This window comes from Schistocerca cancellata, chromosome 6 (assembly GCF_023864275.1).
Source record: "Schistocerca cancellata isolate TAMUIC-IGC-003103 chromosome 6, iqSchCanc2.1, whole genome shotgun sequence".
Lineage (NCBI taxonomy): Eukaryota > Metazoa > Arthropoda > Insecta > Orthoptera > Acrididae > Schistocerca > Schistocerca cancellata.
This window is the reverse complement of record NC_064631.1, coordinates 453,182,592-453,198,981: the sequence shown is the minus strand read 5'-3', so window position 1 is coordinate 453,198,981 and position 16,390 is coordinate 453,182,592.

The window sequence follows — 16,390 nt, the reverse complement described above, 5'->3', positions numbered from 1 at the left end:
CCCAGTCTGTTACCCCCGGAAACCATCCTTGTAACCATTGATGTCCTTATACACAAATATTCCGCATGTCCAGGGCCTCACTGCGATGGAGCACTTCCTTTCACGCCGATCACCTGCCACCCTACCTAAAACCTCTTTCCTCATTACCTTAGCCAGCTTCATCCTGACCCACAACTTCTTCACTTTTGAAGGCCAGACATACCAACAATTAAAGGGAACAGCCATGGGTACCAGGATGGCCCCCTCGTATGCCAACCTATTCATGGGTCGCTTAGAGGAAGCCTTCTTGGTTACCCAGGCCTACAAACCCAAAGTTTGGTACAGATTTATTGATGACATCTTCATGATCTGGACTCACAGTGAAGAAGAACTCCAGAATTTCCTCTCCAACCTCAATTCCTTTGGTTCCATCAGATTCACCTGGTCCTACTCCAAATCCCATGCCACTTTCCTTGACATTGACCTCCATCTGTCCAATGGCCAGCTTCACACGTCCGTCCACATCAAACCCACCAACAAGCAACAGTACCTCCATTATGACAGCTGCCACCCATTCCACATCAAACAGTTCCTTCCCTACAGCCGAGGTCTTTGTGGCAAATGAATCTGCTCCAGTCCGGAATCCCTGAACCATTACACCAACGACCTGAAAACAGCTTTCACATCCCGCAACTACCCTCCCAACCTGGTACAGAAGCAAATAACCGGAGCCACTTCCTCATCCCTTCAAACCCAGAACCTCCCACAGAAGAACCCCAAAAGTGCCCCACTTGTGACAGGATACTTTCCGGGACTGGATCAGACTCTGAATGTGGCTCTCCAGCAGGGATACGACTTCCTCAAATCCTGCCCTGAAATGAGATCCATCCTTCATGAAATCCTCCCCACTCCACCAAGAGTGTCTTTCCGCCATCCACCTAACCTTCGTAACCTCTTAGTTCATACCTATGAAATTCCCAAATCACCTTCCCTATCCTTTGGCTCCTACCCTTGCAACCGCCCCCGGTGTAAAACCTGTCCCATGCACCCTCCCACCACCACCTACTCCAGTCCTGTAACCCGGAAAGTGTACACGATCAAAGGCAGAGCCACGTGTGAAAGCACCCACGTGATTTACCAACTGACCTGCCTACACTGTGAAGCTTTCTATGTGGGTATGACCAGCAACAAACTGTCCATTCGCATGAATGGACACAGGCAGACAGTGTTTGTTGGTAACGAGGATCACCCTGTGGCTAAACATGCCTTGGTTCACGGCCAGCACATCTTGGCACAGTATTACACCGTCCGGGTTATCTGGATACTTTCCACTAACACCAACCTGTCAGAACTCTGGAGATGAGAACTTGCCCTTCAGTATATCCTCTCTTCTCATTATCCGCCAGGCCTCAACCTCCGCTAATTTCAAGTTGCCGCCACTCATACCTCACCTGTCTTTCAACAACATCTTTGCCTCTTTACTTCCGCCTCGACTGACATCTCTGCCCCAAATCTTTATATAAATATACACTCCTGGAAATGGAAAAAAGAACACATTGACACCGGTGTGTCAGACCCACCATACTTGCTCCGGACACTGCGAGAGGGCTGTACAAGCAATGATCACACGCACGGCACAGCGGACACACCAGGAACTGCGGTGTTGGCTGTCGAATGGCGCTAGTTGCGCAGCATTTGTGCACCGCCGCCGTCAGTGTCAGCCAGTTTGCTGTGGCATACGGAGCTCCATCGCAGTCTTTAACACTGGTAGCATGCCGCGACAGCGTGGACGTGAACCGTATGTGCAGTTGACGGACTTTGAGCGAGGGCGTATAGTGGGCATGCGGGAGGCCGGGTGGACGTACCGCCAAATTGCTCAACACGTGGGGCGTGAGGTCTCCACAGTACATCGATGTTGTTGCCAGTGGTCGGCGGAAGGTGCACGTGCCCGTCGACCTGGGACCGGACCGCAGCGACGCATGGATGCACGCCAAGACCGTAGGATCCTACGCAGTGCCGTAGGGGACCGCACCGCCACTTCCCAGCAAATTAGGGACACTGTTGCTCCTGGGGTATCGGCGAGGACCATTCGCAACCGTCTCCATGAAGCTGGGCTACGGTCCCGCACACCGTTAGGCCGTCATCCGCTCACGCCCCAACATCGTGCAGCCCGCCTCCAGTGGTGTCACGACAGGCGTGAATGGAGGGACGAATGGAGACGTGTCGTCTTCAGCGATGAGAGTCGCTTCTGCCTTGGTGCCAATGATGGTCGTATGCGTGTTTGGCGCCGTGCAGATGAGCGCCACAATCAGGACTGCATACGACCAAGGCACACAGGGCCAACACCCGGCATCATGGTGTGGGGAGCGATCTCCTACACTGACCGTACACCACTGGTGATCGTCGAGGGGACACTGAATAGTGCACGGTACATCCAAACCGTCATCGAACCCATCGTTCTACCATTCCTAGACCAGCAAGGGAACTTGCTGTTCCAACAGGACAATGCACGTCCGCATGTATCCCGTGCCACCCAACGTGCTCTAGAAGGTGTAAGTCAACTACCCTGGCCAGCAAGATCTCCAGATCTGTACCCCATTGAGCATGTTTGGGACTGGATGAAGCGTCGTCTCACGCAGTCTGCACGTCCAGCACGAACGCTGGTCCAACTGAGGTGCCAGGTGGAAATGGCATGGCAAGCCGTTCCACAGGACTACATCCAGCATCTCTACGATCGTCTCCATGGGAGAATAGCAGCCTGCATTGCTGCGAAAGGTGGATATACACTGTACTAGTGCCGACATTGTGCATGCTCTGTTGCCTGTGTCTATGTGCCTGTGGTTCTGTCAGTGTGATCATGTGATGTATCTGACCCCAGGAATGTGTCAATAAAGTTTCCCCTTCCTGGGACAATGAATTCATGGTGTTCTTATTTCAATTTCCAGGAGTGTAGTACAGGGAAACATTCCACGTGGAAAAAATATATCTAAAAACAAAGATGATGTGACTTACCAAACGAAACTGCTGTCATGTCGATAGACACACAAACAAACACAAACATACACACAAAATTCAAGCTTTCGCAACCAACGGTTGCTCCATCAGGAAAGTGGGAAAGAGAGGGAAAGACGAAAGGATGTAGGTTTTAAGGGAGAGGGTAAGGAGTCATTCCAATCCTGGGAGCGGAAAGACTTACCTTCGGGGGAAAAAAAGGACAGGTATACACTCGCACACACACACATATATCCATCCACACATACACAGACACAAGCAGACATTTGTAAAGGCTTGTGTCTGTGTATGTGCGGATGGATATGTGTGTGTGTGTGCGAGTGTATACCTGTCCTTTTTTTACCCCTAAGGCAAGTCTATCCGCTCCCGGGATTGGAATGACTCCTTACCCTCTCCCTTAAAACCCACATCCTTTCGTCTTTCCCTCTCCTTCCCTCTTTCCTGATGAAGCAACCGTTGGTTCCGAAAGCTTGAATTTTGTGTGTATGTTTGTGTGTCTATCGACATGCCAGTGCTTTCGTTTGGTAAGTCAAATCATCTTTGTTGTACGATGTAACACCCAATATTGTGCCTTATTAGGTACAATGGTACATTTATATCATGTATATGTAATCACATATGTATATATGACTGTACTAAACTTCTAAAAAAATGCTATGACATTTGCAAAAGACACCAGTTGGTGTCTCCATGCAAAAAAATACAATAAATAAATAAATAAATAAAGTAGCTCTTCTCAGATCAAAATGCTGAGAATCTGTCTTTAAATTGGTGATGATGAAATGAATATATTAACGATAAACCTTATAAACTTATGTTGATTTTCACCATGCAATATACCATTAAATATACCAGCTATTGTTGCAGGCTAATGGCATCAAACAAAAAGTCTCAGAAGTGTTCTCTGAACAAATTCTCTTTTTCAATCTTTACTTACTGGCTTTGCTGGTCTGTAGCAAAAGAAATGTTTAAAGCATCTGAGTTACTCTCTGTGCATGGTTTCTAGTTGGTTTCTGGCATCCTTTTACCAGAAATTGGTCTGTTGGAGTATGGAAACCAACAAGTGCATCTCCAGGACCACACACATGAGTTAACAGCACTGAAAATCACCACTGACAATGCTTCCCAAATAAAATAAGTGAAATCTGTATGACAACTAAGCAAACAGCCTTCAATTCTTGCATAGATGGTACATACCTCCGTGAATTTAAAGCAACTAAGGGGAAGATGGAAAACAGAAGAAATGATGATTAACTTGTCTGTTTAAAAAAGCAAAGCTTACAAATGAATATGTCTATACTTCCACAAAAAAATTATACTAGTAATTGATGAACCACACTAAGCAAGGTATGATACAGTTTCTCACTTTCCTTAGTACTAATTTTTCTTGTACTATATTATTATTGGTTTTATGCTATGAACTCTTATGTTGTTGTCATTGTTGTATTATCCATAGTTCTGTGACAACTTCCTTCATGTTTTACAATCCACTGTGTCTCATGTTGGCATCCCATCCTGGAAACCTTTTGTGATAGTTACATATATTCTTGCCCGTTAGTCACAAAGTGTCATATCTGTTGTAGCTATCTCCAGAAATGTTTAATGATGATGAAGCAGTATGGGGATGTGCCATAAACCAATCATGCTAAAGAATTGTAGCAGGAGGAACTCTCAATTCATGGACTAGAGGTCAAATGAGCCCTTCATGAAGAAAAATAAAACATACTATTTTGTACTGCATGAAGTGTAAAATTGTAGTCAGACTGTTCTCTTTATGTTCTCGTTGTGATGGTTTACCTGCTTTATTTCTTCATTAGTTGTCCCCGGTGTCGACACACTGCATTGTGATACTGGCTCAAAAATGGGGTGTGGAAGTACAACACTGACCTCCACATACTGCTACAATAGTTTACTATTGAACATCTATGAGCAGTATAAACCTAACCACAAAGTTTTCAGTTCTTGAAGAATAGAAAGGTATGGTATGGATCTACCATTGTTCTTTTGTGCTAGTGCCTTGCACACTATTAACTGTGCTTGCATATTTAATAGTGTACCTAATGTGCATTTGGTGAAAAGCGAACAATATGCCAGGGCCGAGCCATGCCAGCGACCACTTAACCATAACTGTCCCAACATGGCCACTGTCAAGTGTAACTGCGCAGCACCGACTGCTACATGGACAGTGCACACCGCTTAGTGACACTGTGAACAATAATCAAGTGATGGATGTTGTGGTTCACCCCTCAGCTAAGCAGTCCCCTTTGTTTTTGTCTGATGTGCTGACGAAATTCAGAAACTGTAATTTGGATGTTCATGTGCACGGGGTTGCACATTCTTATATGCCTAACATCATAGTACCATCCGCGCACACTGTCTCGGCAACACCAGTCACCTCGACACACCAGTTTCCGCGACCATCGCTCCATGGTCAAGCCACAATCACCTACCTCCCGCTTTCATAATGGCACTGGCCGTTCCACCTGTGGCTGCACCACAACCACCTTCCACCCACTGCTGCAGTGGCACCAGCCATTACACCCATGCCGCATTTGCCTTCAGGCCTGCAGTTGGGATTCATCGTGCAGTCAGTTGCACTGGCTCACTCCACATTGTGAGCTGCTTGTGGCCGCCCCCCTCCCCCTCCCACACACACTACGCAGACCTTGGGTGACACACTATCTGGCACTACTGCATTCCCAGTGTTGGGGGCTTCCTACTCCACTCCCACAGATCTTCGCCTCCCAGTAGTGCATCAACATGTGTTACCCGGCAGGTTTCCTAAGCTGCCTGTCGTGCTAAAGGACAACCCTAAGACTTGTGGTGCTAAAGGACAACCCTAAGACTTGGTTCACTTTGGTGGATCATCTACTTGATACACACAGGATTTCGGACAATGACACATGTTTCGTCTGCCTAGTGAGCCACCTCCATGCTCATCCAGACTTATAATTTGTACTGACTGGTTTGTTTAAGATAGATAATTTCCTTGCTAAAAATAATGTAAAAATCAATTTGTAAAAATTACTTGTAAATATGCTCTCTTGACCTGTCCAACATCATATTGCCTGGATCAATAAAATACAATACAATGCAATACAACACAATCAGAGATCTGCTCCTCTCACCGGCCGCCTCATGCAAGTATTTAACAGCAAAAACATTGGTCATTGAACGCCGATCTTGCTCACAAGCAGAGGCTACCCACCACGTCATCCATGACAAGCACCTCGATGACCGCACGCTTTTGCAGCTTTGGTGGCACCTTCATGCATTAATTGATGATCAAGCACAACCAGACACTGCGCTGTGGAGCCTGTGGATGGTCAAACTCCTGTCAGACCTACAAATTCACCTGCTACCTCATGTAGCTGACCCTCTCGAGGTTCATCTACTCATGGCCAGTCGGGCCTATGCAGTCATTCATTACCGACACTGCCTGCCACAGACGACATCACCATCACCTTCAGTTGGCATGCCTGCACCTTTGGTTCTGCGCCCTGCTGGCAGGGGCCAATGTGCATGCCTCAGCAGCTCAGCGGCCTGTCAGGAGCTACCACCTGATGGCCTACAGGAGGTATGGTCTGCGATCTCCTGACAGTGGCCAACTCAGCCTGAGCGGCCTTGGGCAATGACACAGTCAGCTGTGCCCCCCAACCATTCCACACCATCTTGCCTCCAAGCTTACCTGCTTTGCTGGTACCATGCAACTTACGGGGACACCACTCACGACTGCCATGCACCTTGTGCGTACTCAAACGATTCCGGTGGGCACATTTAGGTGCCCCATTCCACCAAGATCATCCACAGTGCTTACCATCCACCACCGCACCTCTTGCTCCAGTGGTGCATCACCTCTATGTCATGGACTTGTCATCAGGCACTCACTTTCTCATCGACACTGGCACCAATGTCAATGTTATCCTGGCCAAGCATGCGGGCAAATTGCTTTCTCCTGCTAACCTGGCTTTGATCGCCACAAACCACTCTCCTATCATGGTCCTTGGCTCCATCAAGGATTTGTTATGTATGTATACATAATAATATAAGAATAAGTTTAAATAATAATGCTTGTCATAGTAATACAGAAAAAGTTCATTAATAGACAGTAGGTTATTTCTAATAAAACAGTTTAGTTTTAATAGTTAATCAAAACATATAATTTTGTTTATGATAGAGCACATTCAAGCAAGCCTTGTATGCTGAAGAAGCAATGCTTTGTTAGGAGTGCACTTAGATTTTTTTAATTTTGTTGGTTCTTGAATACTTTCTACTTCTTTCAAGAGATGGTTGTAAAATTTGATACCCATACATTTAACACTAATACTGTACAGTTATTTATGTTATATGATATTTTGTTAAATTAATCCATTATAGTATTTCAGAACAGATGTAACACTTTGTTACAGTATGTTTGTGCTTACTTCAGTAAACATTTTCATCACACGTTTTTCTTGTTCCTAAACAGAAATCTTGTTTTGTGTATTTGCTTTGATTTCCATGTGAAATGACTAATTTTTAAACTGACAGATTAAAAGGAGGCCAGCAGGCTTATTTTAAAGTTATTTGTTTACTTTTCTGTGAAACCTGCACCAGCCACAAGGCAGCCCCACAGTGAATGCTGTTCTTGAACATGGGATGAGTTGGTTAACATTCATAAACAGCTGGAAATCATCTTTAATACTGTCAAATGATTGGCACTTGCTGCAAATCAATGTGTTGGAAGAGCTCCCAAGAGTCACATACCTGTACCTGTAGTACTGAAGGTATCACAAATACTATCTTCGATTAGATAAAGAGAAAAAATATAAGAAAACGGTGGATGGGATTCCTGTGCATAAATGGACATTCAAAATGGCCAAAGACTTGTTGAAATGTGCAAACATTTTAACTTTAAAATCATGTCAACACATTTTAAAAAGAACCCCTCTAAACAAAAAACTTGGCGGGCATCATTTACATTTATTGGAGAATTTCAAATCAATCCTGTAGCAATTTCATACCTGAACTACAAAGAAATTTTAAATGTCCAAGTTAGGAAATGGGCTAATATTGATTCTGACCATTATTTAATGTGAATAAAAGTGAAGCTTCAACATCAAATACATCAAAAGCAGACTAAAAGAAACTACAAAAATAGCCAGCTTTTAGAAATAAAAAAAGATTTCCAAAAGAACTACATAAGGAACTTCCACAAAGCATTCAAAACAAAAGTAACTGAATACCAACCTCAAAGTCTTTGCTTCAAAAATGAAAATGGCAGTTTGGCTCTTAACAACCAGAAAAATTATATTCTGAAAAAGTGTTAAACTGTCCAGAAGCAGTGTATAAATTCCAAACGCAGCAAACTAGTATGTCCAACCCTAACTCAAAGAAACCTGACAAAATCAAGATAACTAAACAAATTAAGAGATTTGAAAACAATAAAGCATCTGGAGAAGGTAGTATAATTGCAGAACTACTAAATTCAGATGGCCCTAACACTATAAAAGAGGTCACTCAACTAATAGAACATATTTGGCAAACTGAGAATATACCTGAGGACCAAAAAACTACCCTAATTCATCCATTGTGTAAAAAAGGAGATAAAACCAATGTTAATAATTACCAGGGAACCTCTTTTCTCCAGGTCACATACAAAATTCTCTTGCAATGTTCATTTGATTGAGTCCAATCAGGCTTTAGACCAAACAGATCCTTTCCAAAACAAATTCTTAACATAAAACTAATCCTTAGGCACCAAAGTTTTTCTAGTAACAATACTGCATGTACATTTGAGGATTTTTAAAAAGGTCTCTGATTCAGTTGATTGTGAATCTCTTTTCCAAACAGTGAGGGTTAGATAGTAAAACTCTTGACACTGATTAAGGAAACATTAACCGACACTAGCTCTATAGTTAAATTAATGGGAGAAATTTCTGAACCATGTGTTATAAATACTGGTGTTAGACAAACAGACCCCATTAATGTTTAACTGCATTTTGGAAAAGGTAATTACAGAATGGCGAGACCAAAAGTCAAGACAAAATAGCAATCAATCAATCCAGTTAGGTAGAAGTAATATTAAGAGTAGATTGGCTCACCTTTGCAGATGATCTGTCAAATTTAACTAGGAATATTACCACAGCTCAAAAACAAATTGAAATTCTTAAAGAAGTTATCTGAAAAAGTAGGACTACAGACTGTGAAGCATCAGCTGACAACACCCATCCTTCATGAAGTGCTTGTGCCATGCCTTGACCTTTGCAAGGGACATGCAGTATTTGCCATATGCTTGTGACATTAATCAGTGAATGTCTATTCCTCCTACTCCTTCTGCTGTCAGAAAATGAAAAACACCTCTTTGTTCATATTTTGATGCCTCCAGGTTATTATTTGCAATGCAAATGGCAGTGTTGGACAATTGATGCATGCTGCTGCCAGCTCTGTATGGTCACCTGACATGCACACGTGCCCTCTAGTGATGGGCTGTGAACTTCCATGCTCTGGTCGGAACCACACCTGCCACAATATTACCCTCCTGTCACTGGTTTGCACATTCCAGACTCTGGCTCATTCCTTTTCGGATGCCCCTTGTAATACAAATACTAGATTTATGCAGGTTTACATCCCTAAGGCCAAATATTTTTTTTAAATTATAGAGGTGTTATCAGTGATGTATTTTTATATTTTGTTGTTGAATATTTGGGGGTTTTCAGTTTTCTGCTGAAGTTTACTGTCATCCTGTCCTATTGAGTTGCACCAGAGCATAAAACTCTATTCTGAACACTGGAGCACTTTGTATGGTCTATATTATTTGTTACTTCTACTATTGTTGCAAATTGCACAGTTCATCCTAAATTCCCTCTTATTGTGAACTACCAATACCAGTAGCTAGTATAAGTATCAGCATATAAATGTAAGAACTTCTAGGTCCTTGATGGGGCTTCTGCAAGGTTTTGATTATCAACTTTCCACAATATTCTTATTGCTTGCTTCTGTGTAATAAGTACTTTTTTCACCTGAGCTGCATTGTCACAGAAGATTATGCCATAATACAATATTGGTAGAAAGTATGGAAAGTAGAGGAAAGCATAGAGGAAGGGAGAGAAAGGAAAAGGGGTCTATAGCAGCTTGACATGCAGGGCACCAAGTCAGTACTGAATCAACATCACTACATGACCCTACTGCCGGCAACAGCCAAGAAAACAGTCACTGAAACATTGAGCCAGTGGCTACAGTAAGTGGACAGTTGCTGCACATTGTCCAGTCAAGCTGACAGGAAAATCCACCCTCCATCCAGCATCTGTTGGACAGCTGTCACCAACTGCCGGGGCCTATGGTGTGGAGTTCCACACTGTCCAGTAACACAAACCCAAATCACTATTATATTAGAGCAGTTTATTATTTTTTTCTCTAAACAGATGAAACAACTGCAATTCTGCTTTATAAGTAGCACTTTAAAAATATTGGCTATTACAATATTTTTGAGGCTTTTATGGCCTCTTGTTGATGTATTGCCTGTTGGATTTCCTCTTGGGGTCTTAGGCTGACATTTGTTTAATGATATTTCCAACATTTTGCTTGCATGATTGGCTGGCATTGTAGGAAATGTCCAAAGTGCTGATGAAGGACTGGAGCCAAGCTAGTGTGGTGAATTTATATGTTGCTGCACAAACATCTAAGGACCTTTCCCTGGTCATTGCCACTGTGGCTCCCAGTTGTCATCCTTTGCTGCAGCAGTGGAATCCAGGATCACTTCTTCTTGTGGCTTTCTTCTTCCTTGTTGAAACTATTGTTATGCTTATTGATTTCCATAGCTTCCCTGGACAAATGGGTGTGTCAGATCCTCTCCACAGCAAGATTTTACACAAAAATTTTATTCTAGGTTGGTCTCGTACAGTGGGTGCTCCACCATGGCTGATTTCTCCACATGCAATATAAAACATGAAAGCCACTGAAGTTCATAATCATGGCAATATTTTTAAGAAGAAAGAAAAAAGCCCCAAGATAAATAGATCGCGGAGTCCCATCTGTAGCAAACAACCATTGCAGGTAATAAGAGGAGAACCACACTGGTAATGATGAGGCAAAGGCCCTCAGATTTTTGTATGAAAAGTACATATAACTTCCATCTGCAGGCTTGACTATAGTCTACAAGCAAGAATGGTGAGTGAAAGAGAAAGAAGTTTTAGAGTTTAACGTTCCATCAGCTATGGGGTCATTTAGAGATGGATCACAAAATTCTAGGTAGGGAAGGAAATAGGTCATGTCCTTGACAAAGGATCCATTGTTACATTTGCCTCTAGTGATTTAAGGAAATCAAGGAAAGCTAAAATCTGAATGCCCAGATGGGAATTTGAGTCATTATCCTCCCAAATGTGAGTCCAGTGGGCTAACTATTGCACTACCTCACTCGGTGGAAATGGAGGGTGAATCTTTGACAATGCCAGTCACTTGTACTGGTAAAAGTCACAAAAAATCATTAAACAAATATTGGCCGAAGATCCCAAGAAGAACACCAACTGGCAATACATTGTATCGACTTTTCGTTACATTACTGCAGTGAGTAATTGCTTTGTTTTCCTTAGAACTCTGTTATCAGTATATGACATCCATATACTAAAAGTTCAGATCCACCAAAAACCTAACTGTTACTCCTATAACAGCTTTTTAACCACTAAAACAGCAAAGTTAGTGATCTCAAGCTTTAGTGTTGTCAACACAAATCAACTTTAACATATTTTATTGAAAGAAATGCTGATAAGTTCCCTATGGAAGTTGAGTAATTATTCAGAGTAAGGGAATCCTTCATTGAAAAGCAACCAATAGACTTCCAAATGCCGCACGGGATTAGCCAAGTGGTCAAAGGCGCTGCAGTCATGGACTGTGCAGCTGGTCCTGGCGGAGGTTCGAGTCCTCCCTCAGGCATGGGTGTGTGTGTTTGTCCTTAGGATAATTTAGGTTAATTAGTGTGTAAGCTTAGGGACTGATGACCTTAGCAATTAAGTCCCATAAGATTTCACACACATTTGAACATTTAGACTTCCAAATTCCATCTTATTTCTGTGTAAGGGCACATAGGAACAGTTTGTATATTGCTAGCTGCCTGCTGATTCAGTGCTCAGTAGTTTACTTTTGTGCATCACAGAGGGCTGATGCTGATCCATGGCAAACAGTTCAAGTTTTGATCCCACAAAGACTCATATCTCACTATATCAAAGAAGCAAAAATGACCTGGCATGAGAAATAGACATTAATAAGCATGTATTAAATAAGACACTGTATGCAAAATTCCTTGATGTTCATTAGGATAACAAGTTACAATCGATGTACTCCTTAGGTAAACTAATCAAGAAACCCCCAGTTTGACATGTTTTGCTCTTACAACTGTAAGTGTCTCTTGTGCTGTGTAAGTATATTGCTGCTATTTTATTAAGTCATTTGAGCACTTTTGTTCTATCTGTACTTGACAATTTACAAAACTAAATCTATGCTGCAACTGTAAATTCACTCATTTCCAGACAGAGCATGTCACAGTTTATATTAATAACTCACTTTTCTACCTTACGCAGGATGCAGTCAGCAATTGCCCACACTGCAACAGATCACACCTGGGAGTGTTAACAACATACATAGCTAGATGAGTTTTGAATAACGTATCACAAACTCTGAAAGAAACTTGCATAAATTCTGAAAATTCTTCAGTGGAAATGACATGACATGCTTTTATTGATCTATTCATCTACAGGGTGTTTCAAAAATGACCGGTATATTTGAAATGGCAATACAAACTAACCGAGCAGCGATAGAAATACACCGTTTGTTGCAATATGCTTGGGACAACAGTACATTTTCAGGCAGACAAACTTTCGAAATTACAGTAGTTACAATTGTCAACAACAGATGGCGCTGCGGTCTGGGAAACTCTATAGTACGATATTTTCCACATATCCACCACGCGTAGCAATAATATGGCGTAGTCTCTGAATGAAATTACCCGAAACCTTTGACAACGTGTCTGGCGGAATGGCTTCACATGCAGATGAGATGTACTGCTTCAGCTGTTCAATCGTTTCTGGATTCTGGCGGTACACCTGGTCTTTCAAGTGTCCCCACAGAAAGAAGTCACAGGGGTTCATGTCTGGCGAATAGGGAGGCCAATCCACGCCGCCTCCTGTATGTTTCGGATAGCCCAAAGCAATCACACGATCATCGAAATATTCATTCAGGAAATTAAAGACGTCAGCCATGCGATGTGGCCGGGCACCATCTTGCATAAACCATGAGGTGTTCGCAGTGTCATCTAAGGCAGTTTGTACCACCACAAATTCATGAAGAATGTCCAGATAGCGTGATGCAGTAATCGTTTCGGATCTGAAAAATGGGCCAATGATTCCTTTGGAAGAAATGGCAGCCCAGACCAGTACTTTTTGAGGATGCAGGGACGATGGGACTTCAACATGGGGCTTTTCGGTTCCCCATATGCGCCAGTTCTGTTTATTGACGAAGCCGTCCAGGTAAAAATAAGCTTCGTCAGTAAACCAAATGCTGCTCACATGCATATCGCCGTCATCAATCCTGTGCACTATATCGTTAGCAAATGTCTCTCGTGCAGCAATGGTAGCGGCGCTGAGGGGTTGCTGCGTTTGAATTTTGTATGGATAGAGGTGTAAACTCTGGCGCATGAGACGATACGTGGACGTTGGCATCATTTGGACCGCAGCTGCAACACGGTGAATGGAAACCCGAGGCCGCTGTTGGATCACCTGCTGCACTAGCTGCGCGTTGCCCTCTGTGGTTGCCGTACACGGTCGCCCTACCTTTCCAGCACGTTCATCCGTCACGTTCCCAGTCCGTTGAAATTTTTCAAACAGATCCTTTATTGTATCGCTTTTCGGTCCTTTGGTTACATTAAACCTCCATTGAAAACTTCGTCTTGTTGCAACAACACTGTGTTCTAGGCAGTGGAATTCCAATACCAGAAAAATCCTCTGTTCTAAGGAATAAACCATGTTGTCCACAGCACACTTGCACGTTGTGAACAGCACACGCTTACAGCAGAAAGACGACGTACAGAATGGCGCACCCACAGACTGCATTGTCTTCTATATCTTTCACATCACTTGCAGCGCCATCTGTTGTTGAAAATTGTAACTACTGTAATTTCGAAAGTTTGTCCGCCTGAAAATGTACTGTTGTCCCAAGCATATTGCAACAAACGGTGTATTTCTATCGCTGCTCATTTAGTTTTTATTGCCGTTTCAAATATACCGGTCATTTTTGAAACACCCTGTATTTGTTATATATGTAAATGACTTGCCAAGTATGGTGCCAAGTAAAGTAGTAATGTATGCAGATGACACCACTTTCGTCACATGTCATAGAGATTAAAAGGTTGTGATACAAATGAATGAACTAATGATAGAAGAGGCTAGTGAGTGGTTCAGGAACAACAGATTAAAGCTAAATCATGATAAAACAGAACACATTCTTTTCTCCCTCAGGAACCTTGATATTGACCTGTGCAAACTCAAGGAAAAGTCAATAAAATTGTCATGCATCCATCTTGACAGTAAGTTATATTGGAATACCCAGACAGAAAAAGTTTGTAATAAATTATCAAGAGTAGTGTACCTGATAAGATAATGAAAAAGCTGTGTCAATCAAGACCTCCTCCTTATGGCCTATTATGCAGTTTTCACACATATTTGAACTCTGGATTAGTACTCTGGGGGAACTCTGCTGGGGCTAAGAATGTCTTCTTGTGGCAGAAGAAAGTAGTAAGGTGCATTTTTGGTGCACAAAACACAACTTCCTGCAAAGAAAACTTCACCAAATACAAAATACTTACTGTTCCTAGCTTGTATATACTGCGAGTTCTTGTCAACGCCAAAGAGAATGCTCTTATACATGAAACTAGGGCTAATGTCCGTACCAATGAAACCAGGAGCAGAAACTTGATAAATGTCCCCTGGACTAGACTATCCAAGACCAAAACCAATTTTACACACATTGGCAAGGTGTTTCTGAACAAAATGCCACAAGGTATTAAGGAACTGCCACATAATAAATTTAAAATAAGGGTTTCTATAATGTTCCCGGAATTTTTATGTAACACTACAAATGATTTAACTGTAATGTGAAATAAATTATGTATATTATAAACTAGGTAATATAAAAGTGTAAATTGAAATTTATGTAAGTTTAATATGTAACAATGTATTCTGTTGCCCACAAACGAATAACTTATACTAGTATAAATTAAAATTTGTGTAAGTTATATGTAACATTGTATTCTGTTCTCCACAAAGAAATAACTTGTACTTCACAATGTCTTATGCAACAGCAATGTTGTCTTCAGACAAATAAAAGGAACTGATTGATTAAATAATCATAATATTGTACAGTTTGCACATATGATATTGGACAAGTCAGCATACATTTTACAAGTAATTTTTAAAATTTCATTGTTACAATTGCAATGGAACATGGTGAGAGAAAAATGGGAATCAATACAGACCAGTATATAACATAATTGAAGGAATCATGCACTATAATCAAGCTTAAGCGATCAGTAATTAAGAGATTAGTTAACAATTACTACCTTTTTTGAAAAAGCATCATTTACTGTGTAAAAGTTTTGCTCCAAAAGAATTTTTTTAAATTTATATGTGAAAACTCTTTGTACTTCTTTTTATTTATTTTAGCTGGTAAATTGTTAAACATCCATATCCAAACATGTAGGGCATTGTTTTGGTAACAAGGTATTCTGGACTGAATCACAATCAAATGCCTTACTTACATAAAAAAATATGCCTATCATTCGAAACCATTTGTTTAACGCATCTAGTAATGTAGGTCAGACTATTGTCAGACTGTTGTCAGTTGCATTGTATGTCTGGTAACTGTTGATTGTATATATGTGGCCAGAGCTAGTTATTGATTATTCATTGTTGTATTAGTAACTCCAGAATACATTTGTGATTTAGCATTGTGATAAAAGTTGCAAGTACTAGTTTGTACTGTCAATAAACACATGTATGCACAAGAAGCACAGTTCAATTCAGTTGACTTCAGTCCAGGAACTGAAGTTATTACAGTTTCTCAGTCTTACATTCAAAAATTTCTTGACAGTAATTCACATTCATGTGTGCACAAATAGCATAAGCAACAATAGTTTTCATTTGTTGGCTAATCTAGTACACATCTGTAAAAATACTTTCATCCAGTTCTCCACACTATCAAACCACACTGTTTCCACATAACAAGATTTACTTTAAGACTGATAGATTATAATCTAGATGCAGACAGAGCTGGTACACTGATTCCATCCTGGGAGATGACTTGGAGACCAACGACCTTAGCTATTTAGTCTCCATAACCTTGCAATTAGCAGCAGCAGTGATAACTACCATGT